Genomic DNA, 18471 nt, shown 5'->3' with positions numbered 1-18471 from the left:
TATATATATATATATATATATATATATATATATATATATATATATATATATATATATATATATATATATATATATTTATATATACTGTATAATGAATTAAGAAAACATCAAATGATGTTATTTCTGCTAATAAAATTAGAGCGCGACCGCATAAATATATCTGATGAACTAAACCATGAAAAAAAATATTTCTGATTTTGAGACACTGCAAGATGAAATAAAAGATGGAGCATATACATTATCATCTGAATATAGATTTGTACGAAAGATTCAGAGAGCAATGTGCCAATTGCAAGCTACAATAAAAGAAAGTGAAGTAAAGGGATTTCTCTCTCTCTCTCTCTCTCTCTCTCTCTCTCTCTCGTACAAATCGAAAATATTAGATCAGAATTATCTCGTGAATATGAAGCAAAGAAGATAATTAATACTCGTGTGAGGCAACGAAAAAAGATTATTTTAGGTAATGAAAATGAAAGTTAGACTCCTTGATAAAATGAAAGTGAAAGTAGCATGTCAGTCCACCTCGTTGATACAAGGACAGATAATTATTTGTTTGTGCTGTTACTGACCCATTTTCAGTAAAACATATAAGTCAGTTTGGCTACCTTATTATCTATCAAAATTACAAAATTCGACAGATTTTCAGCGAAAATGATATCTGTGCGTGGTCCATTACTCAATCCACCTCGTTGATTGTATCAAGGACAAAGTGGAGAATTATTGTTTTTTGCTGTGGTCCAGAAATCAATCGTAGATTTTTAAGATTTCATATATAAATTAGACCCAGTGTTTTATTTCTTAGGTCAATCAAGTTTCCGGATTGGTCAGTCAATTTAAAGTTTATTCTTGATAACAGTCGATTATGACTTCGGAAATAGACGGGATTAATTGGCTCTTGCACAATGAGAGATCCAGGTGAATCTTGTGGTGTAAACGAATACAAAATATATCCTTGCTGTGCTTGTGTGGATATGTTGGTATTTGTCTGAGAGCTTCCATCAATTATATCACAGGCGAGGTTGAACGCGATATTTGGAGCAACATTTACGATTTCCGGAGATATATGGCGGCGTGTCCCTTCGGGGGTATTATTGTACCGGAGAATATTTGCCGGTTGTAGTGTTTTTCTCCATGCAGCGAGTATTTCAGGAAAATATTCATCAGTGATATCATTGGTGGATTTTCTTAACTCGTCTGGGTTATACTTGAGAAATTTAAATGTCGGAAGATCAGATTCTGTTATTTCGCATGCAGTTAAACATTGTTGTTTATATCGATTTATGTCGTCAGTGTAATCAATTATTGCCTGAATTATTCGCTGGTGAAGATATTCCATGTTGGATACAGGCTGGTTTAATATTTCTATTTGTTTAATGATTTCCCTGCGTGAACTTGCTATATCAACAATATGTTCATGGAAATTCTGCTGTAGTTCTTCTTGTGTTTTATGGTCAAATTTAATAATATTAAAATATGTTATGATGTCTCCCAGATGAATAACAATATACTTAGTTTCACTAGGGAGTCGTTCAAAAATAAAATCCCACGAGATTAAGACCTTATTACTGAAGCCAAATCTACTTCCCAACGTTGCGCTTTTTATATCAAGTAGATGTTTATTGTAATATGGGGTAATTTCGTGGTATGATTGCTTGTCCGTGGCAACTGAGTGGTGCCTCTGGAGCAACATCACGTCATACCTAACACTGTTCTCATTGATGATTGATAGATATCCACGGCGTAATCTGGGTAATTGATTTCGATCGCAGATGATAATGATGGTTCGTAGATCGTTATTGCTATCTTAGAATCTCTCCCTGTTATATTTTGTATTCGGTTCTGAAATACTTCATTGATATCGTCGATCTCATTAATTCCAGGTTGTATTTCAACAACATTCCAGTCGGGGTTTCTATCCGGTTTATTGTTTATTTGCAAACATCAGCGAATTATTTAATTGTAGTCTACTAAATGATTGTGATCTGATATTTGGCAAACTGTAGTATACTCACAACAGTGGAGTTGCGATCCCACTGACCGGTTTCACAGTTGGAAAATTAATACCAAATTCAGGTTTAGTGGAGTTTACTGTTTTCGCTGTGGTCTTTTGCGGTTCTGTATCATCGGCTATCGAGTGAAGTAGTTCGGTCATTATTATTGTTATTTTCTTTCAAATGGTGGTTTTCTGAATCAATTACTTCACATCTTAACCATGTTGGTAAATGCGAAATCTGATATTGTTGTGTCGTCGAGGCTGGATGATATCAGCGACGATAATTTAGAAAATGATGTTGCTACCGTATGTAACTGCGTAGAATAATCGTGCAATTTTGTATTCGTGCAATTGGATATCTTGTTCGCGATAATATTAAAAAGCACCTGCAATTCCCGCTGATGATGAAACACAAATTGTTGCTACTGCTACTGTTATCTGAGTCAGCGCTGATAAAACTATACCAGTGGACACTGAATGAACTACAACATCAATGGCAACTGCACGCCGCTTGTATTTTTTTACTTTCACCTTATTATTTTAAGCAGTAACCAACTGAAGCGTCTCAGCAACACATTCCAGACACCACCAGTAAGATGTTGCGGTTAATTGTCGATCAGCTGCTTCCAGTATAAATGTCTCTTCGGTTCCGCTATTTAACAAGACAGACAGAACCCCAGAAAACTTGTCGATTTAATACTTCCAGGGATAGGCAGTGTATGTATAGGTTATTGCATTTGTTAAGGAAAATATGAACGAGTTTTGGGATGGAATACTGCACGAACTTGTGAGTGCAGTATATCCTTCCGACAAACCGAGTTCATATTTTCCCATACAAATTCAATAACTTTTTTATTATATGCTCATTTTTATTATACCTAAGGTTTAATTATATAAACAAAATAAACTACAAGAATCAATGTAAATGAATGAATACCGTATTCCAAACTAAATACACAAGCGCAGATTTGTCAGTATAAAATGATATCATTATTAATGCGCACATAACTCCGCCCAGATAAATTTTAACTTTGTCGCGCGTTCAACATAACTTTCGAAAGAAAATGGCGTGTCTAGTGATAATTGAAATTTGCAGTCATATTGTGAATGAATGCGCGTTGCAGCAGCTTTTCAATTTGATCTGGAATGAATATGTCTTGGTATTTTGTTTCGATTCGACGAAAGTTTGTGATTTTGGACTGAATACATCCGTGCAAATTATACATGAAATACGTCGAATTTGAAGTGGCGCGGGAGAAGCGTGGTTACGTCTGCAATTTTTTTTTGTTTCTGTCATTGAATGTTTGAAATCATAATGTGGGGAAAATATGAAGTCTTTCAATTGCAATTATCAAAAGACGCTATGGAATTTAATGCTTATTTCATTTTGAGTGCAGTAAGGAGGATGCAGTAGCAATCATCATCGAGATTACTGCACAATTTCGAAATGTGTAATCTAGAATGAAAACCTATGATATGGCTCATGTAATTCGGATTTGAAGAATTAAGAAAAATCATTTTTAGGAAATTCAGGATGTAAAACTGTAAGTATATTTTATTTTGCCATTCTCATCACCAGATAAAAAAGACAGTATATGTCTTGTCACTTGTATGTTATTTGTAAGGACCTAATCTTCCGTCTTTCATATAATGTAGCTAGCCTAAATCCGTAGCATTGCATCAACAAGGATAGTGTGAAAAACAGCTTGTGGTTTTGTTGCAACATTTTTTAAACAACCACAACGTAAGGAGCCTCTTAATCGAGTATATATGATTTGTTTACTAATCAAAAGTGCGTCTGCGTCATTGATTATTTACAATAGAAAGTAGTTCCTTTATTCACGTGAATAATATATGTGTATTGTACCGCGCGTTCAGTATCGGGTAATATTGAACGATTCTGGCAATGTAAAGTTAACGGGGAATAAAATGAGCATATATTAAATACTAAATTTCACAGCACTGAACACAGACAGCCTGTACACACCAGTAGCTGTTGCAGTGTGTTTGATAGTATTATTTTGCTGCGACATCTGTTGTGAACCCGGATGACACTATGTATACTACGCTGGTAATTTGCCCGGGAGTTATTCCCGGAGGAATTTTAATCAGAATAACTTTGTTAACGATATAAGGAATTCCAATTACGATGTCTTCGAGTGTTTTCTTAATTGTACCTATGTTCGTCTTGATACAATATAGTTTCATGTCAGCGGTCAACTGAGTGCGAAAGAAATCATCAGTTTTCTAAAGTTTCTGCAGAGATTTGTTAACGTACTTACGTGAACATCATACTCGGCCAGTAACGTGGATAATTTATAATATACTATGCTGTAGTTGGCATCTAGATATTTATTTGTTTCTGCGTCTTTGTCAGATATTGGCTCTACGAGCAATATTTTATTTCCGTTCATGCTGAGTTCACCTGTCATTGTGTCACCAGTATTCTTTAAGCGATTAGGAGCGCTTCTTGCAATTTCATCTCGGATGGTTGTAAACGATATACTTGAGTCTCTGATTCTACCACCGTCAGCAAACACAGGGATGTTATCCGTTACCGCACCGATTACTCGTCGAATTATATCATTCCTTTTGATGTTGCTGGTTTTAAAACACGGTATTTGTCCTGAAAAACATCAATCTCATATCGGTCAACTCCAGTTAGGTTCAGGTGATCATTAAGATCGTATTTTGTCGCGTATTTTGATAAGTCAATGTCAGATTTGTATTTACTCGCAGCAATACCACCGCGAGATCTTCCGTAAATATCAACGATTATTCATTTCTTTTGTTTCCTTCAAATAGTGGATTTCTGTCGTTGACTTGTAGAAGCATGCACAGCTTTGCGAGGTGGTAATGACGATTTTGATATAGACTCGAGCACAGCAATTTCTTCACGGCCGCATATTGGCGGATTGGTTAATTTTTGTGTTGGTAACGTTGAGTACCAAACTGGGATCCCTGACTAATTGACATACTTGATAAATTCACGCAGTGGAGCTAACCCGTACGAGTCAAAATAAACAATTCCACGAGGGTCGGTCGCCTATGCTACCCAAAGAGTACCAGGTCCTGTGCTGTTATCGAGATTAATAATAGCGGTTTCAGTGTTGTTTGATTTTTGTGGTAATTGATCCCGTATAAAAACACATCTGAATTTTATTGATTTATAGCTGTTTAGCAGCATCGATTAAATCATAGTTTGACATTGATGATATTAAACTGTCCAAGGAATTCTTAAGCGCCCTTACGTGAAACAACTTCCTGGTAATCTTGGAACTCTTCCATAAGTTAAACGACTCCCTAGTAATCGTAGGCCTTTTCACGTTGCTTTTTTTAATGTCATTCCAGCAGTGGTTCCAACAGCACCTAACGCAGCACATTTTGCAACAGCTAGGGCAGCAGCAGATATCAAGGCTAGTATTGCTGCGAGAAGTGGGAATATTCATCCCGTTTATGTTATTGATAGCACCAGTAGAAAATTTAAATCGTATTCCAGTCTTGGATTGTTCAGCGTCACTGAGATGTTTAAGTTGGCGCCCTGTAAAGGACATTTTATTTTCACCGCCTATCATTTAATAGTGCTTTAGCGTTATTGTGGTCTCACTTTGTTTTGCTGACGCGGATTGTAGCTTCTTGATCTGACCAGGAATCAGACTGACACTAGCATGATGATATGACATTTTCATAAAATAATCGTGTTTCTAAATAACGTAGATTAAAATTTTTTTACTGACGCATCAACAACGCTCATTCGTCCACTAATACCTTCAAGTAACATTGCTTTGTCGCTGATTGTATGTGTAATGTAATAATATATTTTCGGATGGTTCTTGTCCGTTTACCCTCAACGAAACCTCGTAACTCCCAATTTATCAAATATCATATGAGAACGTTACTGACTATTTGTTCGCTTAGAATGTTTGAGCGCATGTCGTGGCACATAAACACCTAGTTGTGATGCTATACACCAAGTAAATATATCTCGAACAGTACTTAGAGTAGCATCTGTGGTTACTATTAACCATGATAGATATGATTTACCGCCTTGATCCGTAAATGACAATAATTCCTTTTCTTTGCAATTGATGGAACCATTGCAGGCATCCACAGTGAGAGTTTTGTTATGTTTACTTTACCACCAGCAATATCAGCACCTCGCCAGATTGCGTCGTTATCATAACATTTTATTACGAGTACAACTGTGTTTAGCTCCAAAGATGACCTTTCTAAAATCTCTGCAAAATCCAAATATGTGAGACAGTGGAATTACACGTGAAAAGTTTATATTATTTTCTAACAACGTTGTTACACGAGTTGAATTAACACCTTTTATAACATCAAAATCAGCACCAGGTCTATCTGCATGTTCAAAATCATCTGGTTGATCAGCTGAAGAAGCTCGTGCCACAAGAAACTTAGCTTATTGAACATGATCATCGTGGCAGGTAGCATCTTTAGCGAACATCATTGATGGACCAGCTGATCTTGTGTAATCATCATAATATCTAGCTAGACCAATTATTGTTGTAGCTACATAAACATCCTTCTGGACTAATTCAATATTTCTTCCATCAATCACGTATGTAGCGCCATCGAACAGTGCCATGATCCCGTAGTTGACAAAACCAACTCGCAAATTGGCATCATATGGCGTATTAGCCACAACATTCGTTAAAAGTTCACCTTCTACTTCAATCAACGCCTCAGCGGGAAGGAACTATTTATTTGTATCCTGAGCTTGAAGTTCGATGCGGCCGCGTTGATTTGGTTATCTTGCGTCATAGGAATAAAATTGATAATCACGTTTTGATTCATCTTTGAAGACCGGCGCATCCATATCATGTGCTGGGTCGGATATGAGTTTAAACATTTATTATATACTTTCGGTTTAAATCAACGCTGCTTTGACTTTATCGAGCGAGTACGAAGCCCACTACCTGCTAGTAAATTTGCAGTAATATTTTGTTGTATTTCATCTGATCCTTGATCCATCAAGGCTGCTAATTTTTATTTATTTGCGGCTTGATTTAGTACTTTACTAACATCCGCAGGCATGATTTTCGTACTGGGTAATTTTACTGGTGGTGGTCAGACCACTTGTGGTCTGCGTACCAATCGTGCTAGTCTATCTTTAATAGCAGTAAAAGCTCTACTAACAACATTACCAGTAGCTTCAAGACCTTTTTCGCCAATAACACTAATTGCTTTCAATGATAATTGTTTTGCAATCGGAGCTATTTTTGGGGCCATTCTTGCAAACAACCCTTGACTAACGTTACCAAGACCATCACCGTAAATTGCCTGATAGATAGGCAATCATGAATTCGCAGCTCTGACCGTTACATGGTCCCGATATCATTGATGTGTGATCATCTTATTTGTTATCTATATATCTAATCACCGTGATAGTCATCAACGAGTTCGTTGATAACTCATCGGTAAATGCCAAAATTCATGATACAACCTTGAACCTTGAAATAATCGTTGAAAAATATCCGCTGCTTCATTAATTATTTCTGGTGAGTTATTACCAGCACGCGCTCCTCCTTTGAGAACGTCTAATCGTGATATGTCGGAAAGAATATTGTTAGGACATGGAGTAACAAGACCACTTCCTGTAAAACCACTACCAGTAGCACCAATGTCAGGGTCATCGTAAAATTCTTCTTCTTTAGGTTCTCCATATAGTTTATAAAAGTCTTCATCGGTTTCCGTTTGATGCAATGGAAGGGGAAGTTAATAGGAAAGCTATTGATGAGAAGTTTTTTGTTGTCTTTTTGTTGTTCTCGTTATGGTTCCTTTTCCTTTCGTTTTTGTTCCCTTTCCTTTTGGTTTCTGTTCTCGTTTGTGTTCCCTTTCTTTTTGTTTAGTCCCCTTTCTTGCTCTCTTTGATTATTTAGTGTTTTATTATGACCTTTTGCTTCTCCTGAATAAATTTTATAATCAATATTTTCTTTGTTTATATGATCAATATTTTGATTTATTTTAAACGTCCAATCCTTCTATGCGTCAATATTTACTTTTTAAACGTATTCAGGTTTTAAAAATTGATATCTGAAAGGAAAACGTTCAGCAGCAAACTAAGCAAACTTGAACTCATCCTGTCTGGTTTTCAATTTATAGTTTTGAATATCTTGTATACCTTTGCTTAGTAAATTTCCCCCTAAAATCAATTCGTCCTTTTCCTTTTGTTTACCAACATCACCTTCATGTGTTTTTTCGCCTTCATCTTCTAGTTTAGTTTGAGCTGGAAATATCTTTGCAATTTCAGAGCGGTTTGTTTGACTGATGGAAGAAGACTTTCAGTAGCTGTTGCAACTCTTTCAGTAACTTTAGTAACAGGTCTAAATTACTGTTCTTTACCTTCTATGTATTCAACTTGTGCTTCTTGTCGCGCTTGTATGGTTGTTCTGAAAGAATCTCTCACGGGTAGAAATTTCTTAATTGATTCCAGTCCCTCTCGTGCTACCCGGGCAGTATAAGATTCCATATAAACTATTATTGATATAACAAGTTTTAATTAATAGTAGCAGTGGTCGCGCGACCTCGATAAGGCGTCATCGTAGTAAAACTCACACATACTTTTCGAAAACGATGACGCGAAAAATAAACTAACACAGCAAAGAGACCCACTCTCTGAATGTTAGAGGCCTCGGGTACACGTTTTTTTGTTTCGTTTATGTAATAAGGGTTAGTTTACCAAAATAACGAATTGGGTTCGCCCCTTAAGCTGCTCATCCAATTATTTATTAACAGTTTATTAATTGACACAGATTGATTTATTAATATAATCTCTCTTATTATATCGTTTCCTTCAGGAGTATACATCCATCCATACATACGTACATACATGCATACATGCATACATACGTACATACATACATTCATAGTAATTTTGTCCTTCGTATTATATTTTATTTTGCGTGTGTTAGATTATGGTAAGACATTGATATAATTATTTGTCGGAAGCTACAGCCTCAATGACATTAACCATGTTCAGGTACTATGTTTAGCGCTTGCAATTATAATAACATTTTATTATTGTTTTCGTGCGAGACATGAAAGAGAATGCATGGTAGAAACGCATGTTGCATCTTTTCTTTCTCCTCCATTTCTTTCAATTTCTTTCTCCAAATGATTCTATTTTTTTGTGGCGTTTCACTATACGACCCCGACATATGCTTACTTTGTACCAATGTTTGAAATAGTACATGCATGTACGATTTATAACAGGTGCATGCATCGTGAAGTACATTCATATACGATTTATAACAGTTACATTCATAGTGAAGTCTACTAAACATAAAAATACACTTGAGGAACCTGCTGATTTTCAATCCAAATTTCGGCATATTCATCCAAGCAGTGTTCTTTTAAATGGGCATGTCTAGGTACACCATCTAAACAGTAGTTTATTAGTGTCCCATCATTATATGATTTATGTTTGGTATGTACTCGGAAACCTTTCTATACCACAAGATGTACATATATTTCATTCAAAGGAAGATTCGTTTACTTCCCGCTTCCACTGATCTCTTTGATGGTACATCAATGCATGCCACGCTCTTAAATCAGTTAGGCTCCTTTGTTTCGTTGATATTTATCAGTGCTTTTTAGCTATAGTTAACAGAGAGAGAGAGAGAGAGAGAGAGAGAGTGAGAGAGAGTTGGTGTTGAACATAGGGAATTTATAGTACGGCCTTACTATCTCCTTGGGTAATTACAACTTATTGGTATCCTCTAAATCTGTTGCAAAATCTCTTGGAAAATGAAGAAAAACTATTATAATGGCCAGAAATCTTCTAGGTTACTTTCTCTTGATGTTAGTTCATGTTCAAAGCTTTTATCCAGTTTCGCGTAAAGCATGATATAAAGGTAGACAGATCTGAATATTTTTTCTGTTTTTGAAATTGAACGACGACGAGTCTATGCCACATCCAAGCTAAAATCGTTTCTCTACATCATCAATGTTATTCTCTGAACAAGTTGCTTCTTTGCAAGTGTTGAAACGTTATACGTTTAATGTTCAATCTGCCTTCGGTAACATTTTTACCAAATTTCATTGTAGTAAAGTGTAAATAATTACTATTCATATGTGCTCTGATCTACGTGTCATTACCTTAATTTACGTGTCACTGACGCTCAGCATTAAGAGGTTAGTGTTCGCATTCGGTCTTTCGGATGTCAGGATAATGTGACTGGGTGGGACATGATGCTACATGTCTGCGGCATGATGCCCCAGTGCTAGACATCACTATAAACTGTCACATATCACAGTGCAGACATCGTAGCCATATGACAGAAAACGTTTTAAAGCTACGTTAACAATCCCATATGCACTGTAAGCTACGTGGCATTACCATTGGTATGCACTGTAATCAACTTTTCACTACATGTCCTACGCACTGTGATTAATATGTACTGTGATCTATGTGTCTCTACCGTTCCTATGGACTGTGATTTATGTGTAACTGCCTTTCCTGTGCATTGTGATATATGTGCACCTACCTTTCCTATGCAATGTGATATACGTGTTTCTACCTTTCCTATATCTACCTGTATTATGCACTGCGATCTACGTGTCGTGGCAATTCCTATGTCACTACCATTCCTGTGCACTGTGGTCTACGTGTCTCCTATGCAGCGTGATCTACGTGTCACTATTTTTCCTGTGCACTGTGATCTACGTGTCTCTATCTTTCCTATGCACTGTGATATGCGTGTCACTACCTTTGCTATGCACTGTGATGTACGTGTCTCTACTTTTCCTATGTCTCTACATTTCTTATGAACTGTAATATACGTGTCACTACTTTTCCGTGCACTATGATATACATGTCTCTACCTGTCCTATGTATTGTGATCTATATGTCACTACCTTTCGAATACAGTGTGATCTACGTGGCATTACCTTTCGCTGACAGTACAATACAATGCTGATTACGCTTAAGTCACACATGTAACAAAATTCCCCCCCCCCGTGAAAATGTCTTTCTTTTATCAATTTCAGACAGCGTTGATATTCAGCCTGACACTATGTTCAACGTCTATCATATATATCGTGTACAGACTTGTAAATATTAGGCAAAATACGCAACAGTTGTATTTATGAAGATAATGAACAATTGTGTGGAAGGTCTCTAAGATGAATGAAATAGGAAAGAATTGATTGAATAATGTAAACCTAGAATTGTTGGTTATCCTCGATCGTCGATAGAAAGTTTTGGTAGGATTATCGAGGCTAGAATACATTGTTTTCGGGGAAAAACAAACAAAACAATTAAGAAACCGCTCTAAACTGTTTATCACTTCGTAGCTCATTAATTTATGGAATATCTATCGCGATTACACCCAATAAGATATTTATCTGGGTGAACCGTCATGTGATTACCTGCATGATCGAATTAAAACGAATTATACGCAGATGAAAAAAGAGGGGGAGATTTGCTGAGATGCAAGTCAATGAAAATACAGAATGAACTTATTCGGGGAAATAGTTGAACAGTTCTTATTTTTAAGTCACTATAGCGATTGAGGTCTGTCCGTATTTTTTAATTTCTTTAGTTTATTTTCTTGGAAATCCTAAAGTAGCAGGTGGTCAGAGTTTTGTTAGGATATATGTCCATGTACAGATTTAATGTCGTATAAATTAAAAACATCATTATAGATGTTTACGTTTAATAAAATCGGGACATGCATTTATGTCAAATAAATCAATATATCTTGTAACAATCAAAGGGGTTACTTGACCGAGCGATGTCAAATCTTGACTCGTTTCAGCTAGAAGTCATACGTTTCCTCTGCTTCTAAAGATCCCTATACAACTAATATTGTAAACTGGAACGTCAAACTTGTCCATTCGATAAACAGTTTTAGTCTAAATCATACAAGACGACAAATCACACTATTCCTAGTTGTCTATCAACTGCAAAACTAAATTGATTCTCTTCAATACCTTTCCGTAACGTACCGTCAGTATTTCACGCCGTGAAACTATACAACACAACCACTTTATACGGGGACCAATTTTTACTACGCCATCATATATCAGTCAAATGATGATTTTAAGCCACATTTTGCCTTTAACTTTATATCAGTTTTACCACCATTGCAACAATGAACGGTGGAGAAGTCCCTTCTCAGTTATTCCATTGCATAATTTACCAGTCTCTTATCATAAATACTTAACCTGTAGTCACACAGTCAATTTACGCAACTGGTTTTTAGTAGGTACTACTGAATTCCAGGGACACTAATGCGGCTCGGAATTGAATTCACCAAACGTAAACCATGGCCTCATGGAATCTCACTAGCACCTCAATCCGTGACGTTTGCCCATAGTAATAGGCTAATTATTTCGGTCTGAGGACTATATTCCTAGTACCGACTTCTCATAATCAACAACGTAATCACTAAATTGTAAGAAATCCTTAAAACGGAGCGCTATTAACAAATACACATAGTCCGAGATTATTTCTTTATGTACAGGTTGAATGGCGTGAGAAACGAATAAAGTCATAATGTATGCTTATGTCGAATAAAATCAGGATGTATATTTATGTCGAATAAAATCAGGATATACATTTATGTACATATTAATGCTTAGCAATGTTAATGTATCTGTGTCCAGCTAGACTCTGCTCGATGATACCGGCAAAACCAGGTCATACACATACACATGGATGAAAGAACGAACATAAACAAATCTAAATGCAAGAAAACCGATATAATAAAAACGAAAGTTTGTTACATGGAACCAATGTGATGTAATATAAACAAATCTGTTTACATCCAAGCACGTATATTACTCTGAAATTTATTTCCACATTTGTGTTCACACACAATTACAGTCGATATCGCCCAACATATATCGCGAAAACAGTTTAGTTTTAGCGTGCAACTTTAGTACGTGATCAAAGTATGTATGAGTAAATGATCGAATGCTATTATTTCTATGACATATGTTGAAAAATAAATTTGAATCTATTCTTCGGCTAGCTGTGAATAGACATGGATGAACATATAACACGATTGTGAATAGCCTTTGATGGAGGTAGACACCATATAAGTTGTATATGGGGATATCGTAGGGACAATGGGACTTGAATGTTAAACTAGGAGTGTTGTATCCTAGGGACAATTGGAATTTAACATGGGCAATTTTAACATGGGTGGGACTATAGAGGCACAAAAAGGTATTGGGACTGTCTAGGGACAATGGGAAAATGCATGGCTTGGAAGGTAACGTCACGGTACTGACAATGAGCAACAAGGCTACAAGGGCTGACCTAAATCAACACCAAAGAGTAGGGGAAAAAATAGAGCTAGTCCAGAAGTAGGCCTTGGCTGTGGCAGACTTAAGACAGTGAAAGAGGATTACGATCTGTTCCTAAGTTTATACTATCAAGACACGCGAAGGAGAAAGACTAACCCTCACGCTAGTATCCATTAACCCCAATATATATTATCCACACACGGGAAGAAGCCAAAACATAACCACAATTTACTATCCACGCACGAGGAGAAGTAAACAGCTAAACACACACCTACTATCCACACACGCGAAGGAGAAAGACTAACCCTTACTCTACTATCCACAAACCCCAATATATTCTATCCACACACGGGAAGAAGCCAAAACATAACCACAATTCACACACGGAATGGTGCCATAACTAACCACATTAATTACTATCCAAATGCGAAGAAGCAAACTAAAAAGCCAAATTAAACCCCAAATCTACTATCCACACAAGGGAATGAGCAAGATCTTACCCATAATCTACTATCCACACAGAAGGAAATTTAAAAACCACACACTCTACTATCGGCACAAACGTACAAACAAGCTGCTATCTACTCACAGGAAGAAGGAAAATCAAACCGAAACTATACCTTCCACACACTCGAAGAAGCGAAATCAAACCCAAAGTATACTATACACACAATGCGAAGAAGCAAAAAGACTTAATTACAATCTACTATCCACACACGCCAAGAAGCCAAATTAAACCCATAATCTACTATCTACACACGCCAAGAACAAAAAACATACCCTCAATATGCTATCCACACACGCGAGGAAGTAAAATAAGCCGAAATATACTATCCACACACGGGAAGAAGTAAAATCAACGATAACTTAATATCCACACACGAGGAGAAGCAACATAAAACACAAAATGTACCATCCGCACAAAAGGGAAGGTTAAAAACCTCAAACTCTACTATCCACACAAACGTACGTGAGCGCTTACAAACCCAGATAACATAACACCCACACAAACAAATGGGAGCACTTACAAGCCCCAATAATATACCATTCACACAAACGTACGTGAGCGCTTACAAACACAATCACACATAAACACACACAATCTCACCAGGTAAGGAGTAAATGTTTATATTCACACTCATACAAATTGGCAACTTGAATAGTATTTTCTTTAGAGCTTTGGTTTTCCCTGAAAAGGGCTTTTTTTAACTTCAGAGGCACTTGGCTAATGCTGGCATCTCCCAGGTCTGACACCGCATTCGCATCGTCTGCTCCAATCCCCTTCCCAATTCACCCTTGTGACTGGGAGTGCAGAGGTTTGATGAGTAGCCTCACCACCCCAAGCTCCAGTTTCTGGGATAATGAAAACTTTCATCTGTCTTCTTTATCTTCTTCTTCTTCTTCTTCTTCTTCTTCTTCTTCTTCTTCTTCTTCTTCTTCTTCTTCTTGTTCTTCTTCTTGTTCTTGTTCTTCTTCTTCTTCTTCTTCTTCTTCTTCTATTCTCTCTCTAGCTCCTTATCCTACTTTTCTCTTTGGTCAACCACTATTCTTTCTACTGGTCGTGGTTCTTATTGACACTGTTGTTGTGACTGAGGCTTTCGTGCTTCCTGTGGAGGCGTACTATTCTCAGGAATCACCTAATACTTAGGTCTCATTATAGGGTGAGACAGGATAGGTGTTTTCTTTTAGTCCTCTTCTTACTTCAGAAATTGCTGATGCCCTGTAGGAAAGCGACAATATTTGCACACGTAGGGATACAGCGAACACACGTCTAAATATCTGATTTGTTCTCCTTTCTCTTCGTCTTGGTACAGCAAACAGGTGGCATTGTCCTTCCTCCGTACAAACTATCCATCGGGTACAGGGGCTTAATCAACTTGTAACTTTCTACGGTACGTTTACACTCTGGATCTGTTTTCATACGGTGATCGTATTCGTGTTCCCACATTTCCATCACTTGGTATCCTTGCTGTTCTAACTTCAAGCGTCGCTGACAAGTGGCCTCTTGCCAGTCTTCCGTGGTCAGGTTGTAAAAACTGATTTTTAGTGTCACGTTCAGGGAATTAAGCAACCGTTAAACTGGTACACGATCTTGGGTTTTTCTAAGTCTCAGCCATCTACTGAATACGTTCCGGTGGCTTTTTGCTCCCTCTGTTAACATGTCCGCATGTTAATCCATTTGTCTTCCTTGTCAAACAAGTAATGTAACCAGTATTGATGTTTGACAAAGTTGGTCGTTTGAGGACTGATGACAGCCAGGGTGTGTTCATGCACGAATCGTTGTCTGTACACTAAGGAAGATGCTTTGGCAATGGTGCGAGCTTCATTTAAAGGATCGACCCCTCCCTGTTCCATGAACAGTTCTAGAAATTTTTCATAGCAGCATCGTAAAATGTCAACGTCAGAAAGACTATACTTTAAACATCTTCCTGAAAGTCGAAGGGGCCTGAGGCGTGATCCTGGTGCCAAGCGTATAAAGCTTCTCGTTGTTCGGTACGCATGTTGTCGGGGTCGTAGTCTTTAGCCTCAGGCAAATCGGGTAGAACGGCATTTTGATTGGCTTCAGTATTGAAAAAGTGTGGAAAGTAGCCTTTAGCCATTTCTGTCATTCCGATTGTTTTAGGCATTCGGCTCATAGGCATGGCCAAGTAAATCTTCGAATCTTTAATCTGCACTTGCATGGAAATTATTTTTTTCTGTTCAAAGTCTTGTTAGGACGTGCGGTGCTCTGTGTAAATTGTGGTTATGTTTCGGCTTCTTCCGTGTGTGGATAGTATGTATTTGGGTCCATGGATAGTAGAGTAAGGTTAGTCTTTCTCCTTCGCGTGTGTGGATAGCATAAACTTAGGAACGGAACTTAATCCTCTTTCACTGTCTTAAGCCTTTTCCACGGCCAAGGCCTACTTCTGGACTTGCTCTATTTCCCCCTACTCTTTGCTGCTGATTTAGGTCAGCCCTTGTTGCCTTGTTGCTGATCGTCACTAGCGTGACGTTACCTACCCATACATGCATTTTCCTATTGTCCCTAGACAGTCTTACTACCTTTTGTCCCTCTATAGCCACACTCCTGTTAACATTTCCTATGTTCCATACCCATTGTCCCTAGACAGTCCCAATACTTTGTGTCCCTCTATAGACCCACCCATGTTAACATTTCCTATGTTCCATTCCCATTGTCCCTAGACAGTCTCAACACATTTTGTCCCTCTATAGTCCCACCCATGTTAAAATTTCCCATGTTAAATTTCCATTGTCCCTAGAGTACAACCCCCTAGTTTAACATTCAAGTTCCATTGTCCCTAGGGTATCCCCATATACTACTCATATACACCATTCGCTTTCGAGGCCCTGTCATGAGATACTAAGAACGTTTCGCAAAGTTTGTCCACTAGAATGTTCTCTATTGCTATAATTTTACAGATTTGGTTTCGAACTGAGATTAGAAGCAGAATAAACCAATACGTTATCACAAAAGCCACAATTATGCGGAAATATTAAGGACCACATGGCAGATTGGTCTTTGGCGACGTCAAAGTAAATTTATTATTATTATTATTATTATTATTATTATTATTGCTTATCTCTAATATTGCACCAGGTGTGTGTGTGTGTGTGTGTGTGTGTGTGTGTGTGTGTGTGTAAGGGTAGGCCCACCATTAGTGAGATATTAATATTTTACCTGCTGTATTGCGAATTTCGACCAGAGTTTTAAAAAAAAAATTCCATTCTTCCCGGAATTTGCGTTTGTGCCTTTTAGAACATTTCATCTGTTTACATTATCAGTTTATCTGGATTTCCTTACACTCTTAATGTTTTTATTGTTATTGTTACTTTTCAAATCCTTTTTTGGGGAGGATGAGGTATTGTATGCCCTTAAATTACAGGTCAGTTTTATGTAGTTTCCTAATATAGTTTAAAATATTTACCCGAATCATTTTGTAACGTACGAGTCATTTTTAACATACGATCAAATGTTTTTAAAACCCTAGCCCCCAAATTACTAATGCTATTGACTGCCGACCAGTACTATATTTGACAATAATGTCAGATATAAGATTAATCGGGATGATTGTTTATCACCTAATCAGATGTGACTTTATGTTATATATAAAAGCAAATCATCATAACCGCATACCGTGATTGTATATTACATATAAATGCAAATTATCATAACTGCATAATGTGATTAACCATTTATGATTTTTTTTAAAGAATCAGTATACATTTAAATAATCAAAAGTAATTCAACAAGGCTAAAGTGTCAAAATAAATTGCCCGATTTGATGTTATATGCTCTGATGATAGTTGAGTTTTATAGACAAATTCGTCTTTACAGCAGTATGTCAGCAGCAAGGCACCGTTTCACAAAACAGCGTGCGCCCGAGATTTTCTTATCGTTTTAACGTACGACATTTGTACGTGATTACGGTGTTACACCAACGATAATTACGTTTGCTTTCTCTAAGTTACCGTTACAGACAGACGTATGTGGCAATTTTTTTTCATAAGTATGTTTGTGGAGAGAGAGAGAGAGAGAGAGAGAGAATATAATTTAGAGATGCGCCTTGATATAGCATTATATACCAGATAGTTGGTCTTTGTCTTACGAAGCTATTTTAAAACATTTTGTAAATGTTATATGTATAAAAAAATATGTAAGCATTACTGATACATTTTATTTTGTTCTTTAGCCTGCAAAATTGCAAACAAGCGAGACAATAAATCAACAATTTCAATGAAAGTCTGTTAAAAATAAAATACAAAAATAACGGTCAATAATTAGTCTCTCTCTCATATCTATATATATCTATCTATCTATATCTATATCTATCTATCTATCTATCTATCTATATATATAGATAGATAGATAGATAGATAGATAGATAGATAGATAGATAGATAGATAGATAGATAGATAGATACGGCATGTCTGGGCCAGTAAGTACTGATACTCATATGGGATTCCATATAACATGATATGAAATGTGTCAATGCAAGCCAAGAGATACATCAATATTCACAAATTTCTAAACAAGTAGACCAAGATCTTAAGTATAAAATTTTCTTTTCTGCCTATTTTCTTGTGAAAATGTCAACATTTACACTCTGTGTGGCAGTAGCAGCTGTCTTTTCATGCTGTTGAAACGACTATTTTCATTGTCTCGAGGTTCATACTATATGTGCTACTTTCAAGTCTTTCT

Source organism: Sinohyriopsis cumingii, chromosome 14 (genome assembly GCF_028554795.1).
Source record: "Sinohyriopsis cumingii isolate HCF-2022 chromosome 14, ASM2855479v2, whole genome shotgun sequence".
NCBI lineage: Eukaryota > Metazoa > Mollusca > Bivalvia > Unionida > Unionidae > Sinohyriopsis > Sinohyriopsis cumingii.
Note: the sequence above shows the minus strand (reverse complement) of the source record.